Genomic DNA, 12309 nt, shown 5'->3' with positions numbered 1-12309 from the left:
CCCACATGAAGGGACCCAGCTGGAGAACGGGCAGGTGTGCACAGCTCCCACATGAAGGGACCCAGCTGGAGAACGGGCAGGTGAGCACAGCTACCACACGAAGGGACCCAGCTGGCGCGAGGGCAGGTGAGCACAGCTCCCGCACAAAGGCACCCAGCTGGAGAACGGGCAGGTGAGCACAGCTCCCGCACAAAGGCACCCAGCTGGAGAACGGGCAGGTGAGCACAGCTCCCACACGAAGGGACCCAGCTGGGGCGCGGGCAGGTGAGCACAGCTACCACACGAAGGGACCCAGCTGGAGAACGGGCAGGTGAGCACAGCTACCCCACGAAGGGACCCAGCTGGGGTGCGGGCAGGTGTGCACAGCTACCACACGAAGGGACCCAGCTGGAGAACGGGCAGGTGAGCACAGCTACCCCACGAAGGGACCCAGCTGGGGTGCGGGCAGGTGTGCACAGCTACCACACGAAGGGCACTGCACACCCGAGTGGACCTTCAATCACCCGAATCCAGTGCAGGAGGGGGATCCTGAAGCCACAGTCATTCTGAAATTCCTAAGAGGGACCCCTGAATGCCTAAACAGATAAGGGAAGAAGCAAACGTAATAACGCACTCAGCTCAGCCAACCAGGCTGAGGCAGGAGGATCACAAGTCCAAGGCCAGCCTGGGCAACTTAATGAGCCCCTGTCTCCAGATACAACATGGAAAGGGCTGGGATGCAGCTCGCTGGTGGAGCCCCTGGGTTCAATCCCCAGCACCACCAAATAGGTAAATAAAGTGTGCCTGGCAGGAGCTAGGCCGCGTGTCTCCATGAAGTGAAGGCAAAAAGCACGCCCTGCAAGCGGTCAGCGCTGACCCGCATGCCGTGGGGCCCAGCTGTCACCGTCTCTTCGTTTAAAGGCCTCGCGTGTGGAGAAACAGTGTGGAAGCTTTCACCCGGGCACGCGCCTTCCCTCTCCAGAGGCCGGAAGACCCCAGGCCTGGGCCCCACCTCCTGGGAGTGGCGCTGGCTGGGGCTGCTGCTGCCGCTGGCCGGGCGCAGGCCCTGCTCTAGGCTGAGGATGACAGGAGTCCACACGGACCTCCCGAGCCTGCTGCCGCTGAGCCCTGGCCTGGCACCTGGCAGCAGAGGAACCTCTGGAGCAACTCCCCGTGTAGAGTGGGGCACGGCCGCGCCAGCCTCAGACGCCAGCTTGCGAGGAGGAGGCAGGTCCTCGGAGGCACGGTGGCTGCCCTAGTCGCAGGTGGGCAGAGACGCTGGAGCTTCCCACCCTCCCCTCGGGCTTCTCCAGAGGCGCTGCAGGGAGGACCCCCGGGGTTCGGGAGCTGGTAGCAGCCCATTGGCGGCTGGGTTTCCTCGGAGTGCGGCAGAGAGCACGGCCTTCCACCTCAGGGATGGAGCAGCATCGTCCAGGAGCTGTGTGTGAGCGAGCCCGCAGGGCTGCGGGCCCCTCTGCACCGACCGGAGCTCGGCCCCGGCCTCCATCCTCACGCCTTGCAGCCAGCAGTGAAGCGGTCAGGCAAGGCCAGCCGGGTCCTGCAGATCGGGATCAGAACTGACGCGGTTTTCCACTCAGCTCTTCTTTTAATCTTTATTTTTTGAATATTTTTTAGATGTTGATGGACCTTTGTTTTATTCTTTTATTCGTATGCGGTGCTGAGACTCGAATCCGGTACCTGGCACAAGCTAGGCAAGCGCTCCCCGACAGAGCCACGACCCAGCCCTCCGCGCAGCTCTGGCGGGGTGCTCTCAGCCGTCGCCCACAGACCAGGCGCCTCCATTACTTCCTGCGCATCTTCCCACTCTTCTGCCTTCCTCTCCCTGCCGAGTCGGCCTGGGAAAGGCGGCAGAGTCAGGCCCTGGATGAGAGACCACATAGGAAGTCCCTTTCCCAGGGGCTCCCGGGGCGATCCAGGAAGCTCCCCTTCTAGGAGGACTGTGCGGAGGATCTCTTCCCAGCACGACCGGCTGGCCAGGAGCAGGGCGGAGGGCCCTCAGGGACAGGGCCTCAGACCAGTCTGTGCTGAAAATGACCATAAGATCCCACCCACTGCCGCCACTGCCCTTCACGGCCGGCCAGCCGGGGGCCAGGGTGGGCGGGCCTGACGGCCTGACGGCCCCTGACACTATGGTTTCCAGATGGTCCTGGAGTCCCCCTGAGGTCCCTGTGTTGGGGACGCGTGTGGCATTGCTGGAACTGCAGGGACCTTTAGGAGTGGCTAGCAGGCGGCCCCTCTGCGGGGACCTGCTCTCGGCAGGGACGTGTCGTTGCTCTGCAGCCAGCACGCTCCCTCCCGGTGGCTTCCTCCTGGCCCTTGCCATTGCGGTCCACTCGAGGTGACAAGGTGACCAGGTAGGTAGCCAGAGGGCCTCTCAGAGCCTGTGCCGTTGGACTTTCAGCCCCAAAGCCCAGAGCTGATTAGCCCTCTCCTTCCGCAGCGGGCCTGCCGCGAGGGCTGGGCATGGCCTGGGCAGGGGCAGTTTCTCCACGGGGATCCTGGGTGTTAAAGGTGAGCGGACCCAGGCTCACCTTTCTGCTAGCCTGTCCAGTGCAGGGAGGGTCCCAGGTTCCCAGAGCCCTCTCCTCAGGCTGCCTCCGTGGAGAACCCACGGCCGGGCTTGGCGTGGGTCCTCCAGCCTGCTGAACGCCTGCGTCCCACCATGCCCGTTGGCAGCCGGGTATGAAGCCCGCCCTGCCCCCAGGCCTCTCCTCCTTCCCCTGCGCTCGCCTTCAGGGAGGACCACCAGCCTTCCCGGCTGTGCCAGTCTCCACTGCTGGTCACGGGCAGGCCCAGGGTCTGGAGGAGAGATCTGTGGGTTCCATCAGCCCTTCAGTGGCCAGCGCGTCTACACCAAGAGAAGGTCAGGATCCATGTGTGACGAGCTGGCCTCCCACTGGCCTTCCTTCATACTTCCTGTGAAAACATGTCTCCTCCTGGCCTTCAGCCCTTGGCAGAAGCTTCAGTGGTCCCCAGGCCCCAGGGCGGGGCAGGTGCAGGGGACACCTGGCCGTCCACCGTGCTGGTGTGGACAGCCGCTCACAGAGCCTCGAGCTGGGAGCCGTTCTCTTCCTCCTCTGGTGCTGGGAAGACGCGGGTCCTCTTGCAAGGCCTCCCTGGGCCTCCAGAGCCAGCAGCGTCCTCAGCACCACCTCCACGGGCTTTGGTCCTGGGGTGGTGCTAGGGAACGCGCTCTGAGGGCTCTGGAGCCTGGCCTCTCGCATCTTCCTGTGGCCGCTCTCCGGGCGTGGGGCCTGTTCAGACCCAACCCCTCCAGGGGCAGAGACTGCACGTCCACACAGCCGGAAATGCATTCTGGGATTCTTGCATCTGGTAGTGACCCTCTTAAGCAACCTGCACTGGCAGGAGGACCTCCCTCCACGTCTGGCCCCTGCCCAGCAGGGTCCAGTGCCAGCGTGTGGCTGGCGGAGACCAAGTTCCACATCGCATTAGCAGCAGCGTTGCATTTAATTAAAGCCCAAGAGCTTTGGAATACACGTGCTGGAGGAAAAAGAGGCAGTTAGAGCTTAGGAGGCACAGAGCAGGCAGGTGTGTCCTCTCAGGACCAGGGACAGGAGGCAAGCGCTGGGCGGGAAGATGACAGCCACGGGGGCAAAGGCTTACTGGATCTGCTCTGGACCCCAGGGCTGCAAACATGAGGGACAGGTGGTGGGAGATGAGCCAAGGGCTTCTCTGAAAATCCTCACTCAGGAAAGGCTGGCTCCCAGCAGTCCCGGCAGAATCCTTAGCCTCCCTCCCTCCCTGCCTCCCTCCTCCCTCCTTCCCTCCCTGCCTCCCTCCTTCCTTTCCTCTCATGCTTCCTCCCTCCCTCCTCCCCTCTCATACTTCCTCCCTCCCTCCCTCCCCCTCCCTCCTCCCTCCCTCCCTCCCTCCTCCCCTCCCTCCTTCTTTCCTTCCGTCTCATGCTCCTCCCCCCTCCCTCCCTCCCTCTCCCCTCCCTCCTTCCTCCCCTATCATGCTTTCCTCCCTCCCTCCCTCCCTCCCTCCCTCCTCCCCTCCCTCCTCCCCCCCTCCTTCCCTCCCTCCTTCCTCCCCTCTCATACTTCCTCCCTCCCTCCCTTCCTTCTTTCCTTTTGCCCTTCCTTTCCTTTTCTTTTTTGCTCTGTCTTTCTCCTTCCCTCCTTCTCCTCCTCCCTCATCTCGTGGGAGATGACTGCAGAGGAAGAGGCCATGGCTTGAGCTGACCTCAGCCTGCTGGTTTGCATGTTTCTAAAGGTCACCTGACCATGGCGGACCGAACAGGCAAAGAAACTGGAACGCAGATTTAGTAAGTCTCCCCAGGGGACGTGACCTCATGGCAAAAGAGTGGTGTTTTCGTGAACAAAACTTTAAAGTCCAGCTTAAAAAGCAGCCCTCCAGACACAAATAGAACCTGGGGTAACGGGGAGAAGCGTCCCTTGTGCATGGGCCCTGGTGAGGTGGCACTGGTTAGAAAGGCTGCCTCTCCAGGAGGGGGAGTGAAAGAGGCCCGGCCTCAGCCCTGGGAGCAGTGCCCTCCCCTGCCACGTCAGGCCCTCTCCCTGTGCCTTCCTGAGACTCCCGCCCAGCGCCTCCGACTCTCCTCCCACTGCACCCCTGCAGGCCCCAGGCAGCCCACCCTGCTGACCGTCGGACCGTGGGCAGCGTCCTTGGCCGGGAAGCCCACCCACCCTCCCGGCACACCCTGCCTGGACCCACTCCCCCAGCCTCTGCCTCCTGGCCTCTCTGACTGCCGGCCTGGACCTCTCCTGGTTCACCCGTGCAGGTGGACGTCGCCCAAACCCCAGACGCGAACACCCGGCTGTCCCGACCCCTCGGGCAGCTGCCTGCGCTGCCCCACCATGGCGCCCTGTGCTTCCCAGCGGGGCCCACTGCTCGCAGAGCCTGGCAGCCTGGCTGCTCTGGCCCCTCGCGCCTGCCCTGCAGGCCTGTGCCCCCTCCAGAGTGCCCGGCCAGCGCCTCTCCCGCTCTCGGCGGCCTCTGAAGGGCCTGAAGTCAACTCTTAAGTTTTAGACTCGATTCAGAGCAGCTTCCGCCCTCATTCAAACCCTCCTGTGGCTTCTCACCTCCTGCAAACCCGGAGACTCACTGCTCAGCTGTGGCCACTGGCTCTGCCCGGCCTCTTCCCACACCCGTGCCCTGCGCCCTGTCCCTCCTGGGTGGCCCAGCATGTCTGACCCTGGGGCTTTCCCAGGTCACCCTCTTCCTTGGACAAAGCCCCAGGCGGCCCCGGGCTTGCTCCCTCCTGCAGATGTCACCTGCCTCAGCCCTGGGACAGGAGAGGCCGTCTCCCTGCCCTGCTGCGCAAGCTGAGCCTCCCTCCGGCCCTCCTGCCCTGCGGCAGGTGTCGGCGACTGACCCTGAACGGCGACCTCAGGTCTCTCCACCACTGCCTGGCTGGCTCCCTGCAGGCCAACTCCCAGGCTGGCCTCCTGGGCCCACTGTGGGCCACCTGGAGCCCAGAACAGGCACAGCACAGAAGCCCAGCCCGACGCTCACCAGCATGTGAAAGAATGGGCCTAGGGACAAAGAGCACCTCGGGGAGACTGGACTTGGAGCTGCCCCGTGGGACCAGGACACGTGTGCAGCCCAGGTGGGCAGCAGTGCCGCAGAACCCAGCCTCCTTCTGGGGGCCGGGTGTCCAGCTGCATCTCCCACCCACGCCCAGGGCCTTTCAAGGGTGGGCTTCACTGGGAGGCTGGGGACAGATTACCTGTCCTTAAAAAACCCGAAGTCATGTCTGCACAGCACAGGGTGGACGTGCAGGGACATGTCCACTGGGGACGTCGGGACATGGAGCCAGGCCTCCACAGGGACCTGTGGGCTCTGGAGGCCCCTGGAGCTTCTGCCAGGAGGCTTCGCTGCCCAGGCCACAGCCTCCAGGAGAGAAACCGCTTCCTAGGTGCCTGGCGGGAGGTGAGCACACTCAAATCACGTGGAGACAAGAGGCCGTGAAAGCTGTTAAATAAGATTGCAAAGCTTCCAGAAATGCTCCAGATGCAAACAGGAAGTGCTGAGTTTCTAAATGTCACATTCCAGAAAGGAAACAGTTCTCTGTTCCCAAGGCCCAGACGTCCCAACCCTCCAAGGAGCCCGAGGGAAGGCCGCCAGAGGCCAGAGGCTCAGAAATGCCCTGAGAAGGAACAGCAGCACTGGATTCCCAAGGGACAAGGCCTCGCTGCCCCTCACACCCCAGGCTCCCCAGGCACAGGAGTTACCAGTGTCGGAATTTGAAAATCAGGACACATCCACAGGCAGATAGGTAGAGACAGGTGACTTGTGCTCACGATGGAATACTATTCGGCCTTGAAAAAAAGAGAAAAAAGGGACCTCCAACCTTTATGACCAACACAGATGCACCTAGAGGACACTCGGCTAAGAGGGGTTACAGAAGGGCCAGCATCCTGGTCTCACATGTGGAACCTGAAGAACTGAATCCAGAGCCGCGGCTGGAATGCTGTCCGAGGAGGTGGGGATGCTGGTCAAGGGCACAGAGTTCTGGTTTCAGGGAAGAGTCCTGGAGGCCCAGCGTGCAGCACGGGGACGGTGGCTCACGTGAGCACCCTGGACGTCCCTAGGAGAGCAGGTTTTAAACGCTCTCCTCCTGGGAGCGAGTGGGGCTTGATTTCATCTTTCCACAATACGCGTGCATGTGCCAAAAATCCATGTCCTACGCGTGGACACGTCATCTGTGAAATAAAAGGAATCAGGACGCACAGGCTAACAAATGGTTTTTGCCCGGGTTTGCATGGAAAATCTAGCCAGAGCTGCAGGCTCCACACCTCTTGCCCTAATGCTTGATGAAGAACAGCACCCGTGAGAGTCGGACCACCTGGACAGACCCTGCCTTCTCCTCGCCCTGCCCTCTGCTGACCGGGCCTCTGTTCACTTTAGCCCTCTGATCCCAGTCAGGGCCTGCCCCTAGCAGATGGGTGTCAGTTCCTGCAGCTCCAAGCAACTGTCCATGGGGTCCAAGGTGCACTTCTCAGAGAGGAGACCACGTCTGAAGGCAACGTTGGCCAGGGCCTGGGAGAAGCCATGCACACCACACAGCCATGCCCCTGACACCGCCCCTTGTTCTAACTGTGTGTTAGTCAGCCTTCGGTTGCTGTGACAAAACACCTGAGAAATCAGTTTGAGGGAGGAAAGGTTTACTTTGGCTCATGGTTTCCGAGGTCTCAGTCCCTGTCGGCTGGTTCCATTGTTTCTGGGCTATGGTGACACAACATCGTGGCACAGGACCATGGCTGAGGAGGGTGCCCACCGCCTGGCAGCCAAGCAGAGGGCGAGAGAGGGCCAGGGCCCAGGGACAGAACACACCCTCCAAGTCAGCCGCAGGGAGCCAGCTCCTCTACCCAGGCCGTCCCTCAGCCGGCACACCACCTCCTGACAGCACCACCCACTGGCCGCGCCTTCCACACAGGAGCTGGGGCCCTGCAGAGCAAACCCATGGTGGACTGGGTTCCCAGGAGGCGCAGAGACAGGGCCGGATCTGGAGCACGTGGTTGATCTGAGAACGGACCCCAGAGGCGGGGGAGTCGGGAAGGAGAGAGGACGGGCAGGAGAAGGGAGCCTCACCGCATGGGCTGGGGGACTCCAGCAGCAGCACCCGAGGCTCAGCAGGGACAAGCCCCTGAGTCGTCCCTGAGGGCAGAGGGAGGGGTGCTGGCCCCGCAAGGCCCAGTCCCGGACCCCACAGTGGTGGCCCGCTGGAGAAGGCCCCGAGCCTGCCGACGGGCACCAGCCGCCGCGCCTCCTCCAGGAGGCCCACCTTGCCTGACAGTGGCACTTGGGCCAGACAGCAGCCCGACCCCAGTGCAGGCGGCGGTCGGTCACGGGCCCCTCGCAGGTGCCCAGGGTGGACATGCCCGGGAGCAGGAAGGGGGTCTTTTCTGTGCTCAGTTCTTACGACCTTCGTAAAACGCCCTTCTTGGTTTTTGTCCTGTAACATCCACCCGGGTAGTAAGTCGTGCAGGTGTGTGACACACGTGTGTCAGGGCGTGAGACCAGAACAGCCGAGGGGACCACAGTCGTCTCTGTGCTGCCCTGCGGCCTCTTCTGCCTGGACACCTGCGCCCTGACCACTGGCCTCGCTCTTTCCCACAGGGTGCCGTCCTGCTCCATCTGGCCCTGGCCTCCGAGTTGGCAAATGAGCCCTGTGGAGAGCAGAGGCAGAGGAGGGGAGGCTGGAACGGGCTCTGATGCCTCATGCTGCGGCAGGCCCGGTGCCTGGGGATGTTCTGTGAGGGCACGGGAGGCTCAGCTGCTGGCAGTGCCCTGCAGGAGGAGGAGGCTCAGCTGCTGGCAGTGCCCTGCAGGAGGAGGAGGCTCAGCTGCTGGCAGTGCCCTGCAGGAGGCTCTGCCAGAGTCCTGCCAGCGCTGACCTTGAGCTCGGGCACGCAGCTCCGGGAAGGAAGGGCTCCCCAGCTCCGCTTCCCGGGCTCCTGCCGCTCACAGTAACTGAACAGTGGCTTTCCTGAGAGCCACACCAGCTCCTGACACCGCACTCTGCAACTGCGGGAAAGCTGCACAGGCGTCCTGGCTCTGCAGCTTCCTGACACGGAGAACGAGGCCTGCACCGTCTTCCACCTGGTGAGACAGGCGCGAACAAAGACCCGCGTCTCCCTCAGAGAGCGGCGCCGCCTCTCCCAGCTCCACCTTCGAGGCCTGTCTGCCAGTCCTTGCTTCCCAACCCCGTCGCCCCTCGCCGGACCGAGAGCTTGCTCGCACTGGCGGCGGCAGATCGCACTATTTGCCGCCTGTGCACACACCCTGAGGGGCCCCACCCTGCCCCCTGCCCCCCACCTCCCTGGGGCCCCTGCTCCTGGCCACATCTCTGCTGTGCCCGCTCTGTGCCAAGCGGTGCCTGCTGCCAACCTGCAGGTCTTAATCCCACACCCTGGTCGGCCCTGGTGGCCCTGGGCCAAGATCCAGAGGGTGGACACCAGCTTGGTGGTGGGTCTGTGTGGCATGAAACGTGGTTCCTGTCAGAAAGGGTGTGGGCAGCGCTGCAGCCTCCTGTTCCCAGCCTCTCCCCCGCTCTCTGGAGGCCGTGTTCTCCAGGGCCTGGTGGCCAGGGGCTCTTGGGGCTCTGATACTGCTGGCAGGTGCAGACCCCCACCCTAGGCACGCTGCCCCCGACAGCACGGGCCCTCAGGCGCCTGTCCCCTCACCAGGTCCACCTGCGAGCAGGCCAGGCCCTGCCCATGGGCAGGCCCCCACTGTGCTGCACAGCCAATCCCCTCGAGGACCGCAGCCCCTGGCTGGGATGTGCAGCTCCCTGGACCAGGGTGGGCCACCAGGGCTGTGCGCAGCCTCAGGGGCTAGCCCAGTGGTGCTGCCCATGCTCCACTCCACTGGTCGTGGTTTCCTGGTGGACACTGAAGTGCACACTGAACTGTGAACTGCTCAACGTGCCTGTCCACGCCTGGCCAGACGGCTCCTGTGGACGGCCTGGGTGAGCTGCCCATGGGGAGGATGGGCGGCGCAGAAGAGGGCCGCACATCACGACCTCCCCGGAGCAGGACCGCCTCGCCGCAGTGCCCACTCCTGGGGGCCTGAACTGGGGCTCACTTCTGGAAGCTTCCAGTGACCGCGCCTTTGGGTCAGTGCTTGTGAGCCTGAAGGGAGGGTGTGCAGGTGTCCTGGCTGGCCCTCTCTGCCCCGCCATCCTCCTCGCCCTCGCCAGCTGCAGGGACCAGCCTCGCAGTCCAGCCAGGACGGAGCCCAGCCTGGCCAGCCCAGCCGTGAAGACGGGGGACGGGGCTTGAGCCCCTCAGGCAGGACAGTGCTCCTGGAGTCCCTTACTCAGGATGAATCTGTGCAGGGTAGGAACGATCCTGAGAAATGCACTCTCCTAACGTGTGCGGAGGGGGCTTGGAATGACCACCTGCCGCCCGCTCCACTCTTCCCTGACCAGGCCCAGGCAGGGCAAGTCACGGCCGGGCAGGGTCCTGGCCCACCCTGGGCTCCAGCTGGATGGAGGCCGGGTCCTCCAGCTGGGCACAGGGACGCCAAGGCAGGACGAGACACCAGCAGCCAATGGCCTTGGGAGGTCAGGCCTGACCTTCACCATGAAGGTCGCCGACTTTTGGGGAAGAGTCTCCAGCTTTGCCTTCTGGTCATCTGCTGCTTTACCAAAGCAGCAGGCTACACACTTTGCAGAAGGACAGAGGCTGGTAGGTCACCCACCACAACCCTCAGCAAGTCGAGTCCCTAAAATGGAGAAAGGGAAGACACGTCTTGAGGGCTGTGGGTCACGCAGCCTGAGTGTGTCCCGAGGCCTCCCCGGGTCTGGCGTGAGTGACGGGCGCTCCCCAGGGTCGGAGGGAGCAGGCCCGAGGGACGTGCCCAACGCCACGCAGCCTGCCCACCGCGCCTCCGGTCTCCTCGCCTTCCCTGAGGACTGTGCTCTGGAGTTCTGGGGGCACGTTTTAAATGAGCTGGTGTTTCAGGACCCAGCACGAAAATCAAGAGACGGACGCAGAGGCCACAGGTGCCATGTCACCACCCAAGAGGTGGCCACAGCTTCCTGCATGTTCTTGGCATGAGGGCTTTGTAAGTGTGTGTGGTGTGTGTGTGATGTGTGTAGTGTATGTGCGTGTGGTGTGTGTGTGTGGTGTGTGCGTGTGATGTGTGCGTGATGTGCGTAGTGTGTGGTCTGTGTAGTGTGTGTGTGTGTGAGATGTGTGTAGTATGTGGTGTGTGTAGTGTGGTGTGTGTGTGATGTGTGTGATGTTTGTAGTGTATGTGCGTGTGGTATGTGTGTGTGGTGTGTGCGTGTGATGTGTGTGATGTGTGTAGTGTATGTGCGTGTGGTGTGTGTGTGTGGTGTGTGCGTGTGATGTGTGTGATGTTTGTAGTGTATGTGCGTGTGGTATGTGTGTGTGTGGTGTGTGGTATGTGGTGTATGCGTGGTGTGTGTGTGATGTGTGTAGTGTGTGGTGTGTATAGTGTGTGTGATCTGTGTGGTGTGTAGTGTATGTGTGTAGTGTATGTGTGTGTGGTGTGTGTAGTGTGTGGTATGTGTTTGTGTGGTATGTGTGTGTGTGTGGTGTGGTGTGTGGTGTGTGTGGTATGTGTGGTGTGTGTAGTGTGTGGTGTGTGGTGTGTGTATGTGTACCTAACACTGCATCTCTTGATGCTATTTTGAGCTTGAGGTCCCCCCCTCAGCAGCAGGAGGTGCAGTATGTGTAGGCACACACCACACACCCACATGACACCACACACACACACACACACACATCACACCACACACACATCACACCACACACACACCACACACCACACCACACACACACACCATACACACACCACATGCCACACACACAAACACACACACACCACACATACACACACACCACATATCATACACATACACCACATATCACACACACACACCACACCCACAACACCCCCACACACAACACACACACACGCCACACATACACGCATGCCACACACACACACACAACACCCCACACACACACACCACACACACGCCACACATACATGCATGCCACACACACATACACACACACACAACCCCCCACACACACACAACACACACACACATCACACATACACGTATGCCACACACACACACACACACACACACACACACACACACCCCACAGGGGAAGCTCGAGGAGGAGGACTTCTACCCTGTGGTCACAGCGGCTGGGGCTGCATGGAGCTGGGGTCCCAGGGGTCTGGCCTGGGGCTCTCTGGGTGCCCCGCAGGTGGACAGTGGGAGACGGCCCCCTTCTCCAAGCCGCCTGCCCTGTCCCCACGGGCCCGTCCCTGCTGCGGCTCGTGGGGCCCACAGAGGGCCTGGCCGGTGGCGGAGTGGTTGGCCTCCCTAAGGGCCCTGTTATTGACTGGCCATTCCCCCCACAGGAAAAGTCTAAGTTCCAGGAAAAAAGTAATGGCTCCAAAATATAAAAAGAAAACTGCGTGATCAAAGTGAATCCCTTTTAATTAAAAGCCCAGAGTGGAGCGCCACGTCGACTTCATTAATTGACACACTTAGTTTGTTGGAATATTTCATCACATTTGCAAAGCGAGCTGAAAGTGCCATTCTCTCCTTTGCGAGGTTCTTGAGGCTGCTCAGGGCCGCCGGGAAACCAGGCGCTGCGCTGTCCTGGTAAAGCAGGACCACGGGCCGTTCCCAGACACGCCCAGAGTTCTGAGAACGCAGCGCACGCGCGGCCACCGTCCACAGCTGCACTCGGCCCGCCGCGTGCTGGGAACGTCGGGGGAAAGATCTGCACGTGTCCCGAGCATGCACAGGCTGTTTCCTCGTCCCTA

The 12309-nt window shown here is 62.0% G+C and overlaps 1 long non-coding RNA gene across 1 annotated transcript; it reads right to left on the bottom strand.

Annotated features, from left to right (window-relative positions):
• Positions 1-6263: 6263 nt before the first annotated feature.
• LOC124963400 (uncharacterized) lies at positions 6264-6848 on the bottom strand. Its single transcript, XR_007104728.1, has 2 exons — positions 6415-6848; positions 6264-6305 (listed from the first exon to the last, which is right to left on the bottom strand). It is a non-coding gene; the product is annotated as an uncharacterized LOC124963400 (long non-coding RNA).
• Between the last annotated feature and the right edge of the window lie 5461 nt (positions 6849-12309).

The sequence above is a fragment of the Sciurus carolinensis genome, chromosome 13, assembly GCF_902686445.1.
Source record: "Sciurus carolinensis chromosome 13, mSciCar1.2, whole genome shotgun sequence".
In the NCBI taxonomy this organism is placed as follows: domain Eukaryota; kingdom Metazoa; phylum Chordata; class Mammalia; order Rodentia; family Sciuridae; genus Sciurus; species Sciurus carolinensis.
Note: the sequence above shows the minus strand (reverse complement) of the source record. Positions and strands in the feature narration are given on the sequence as shown.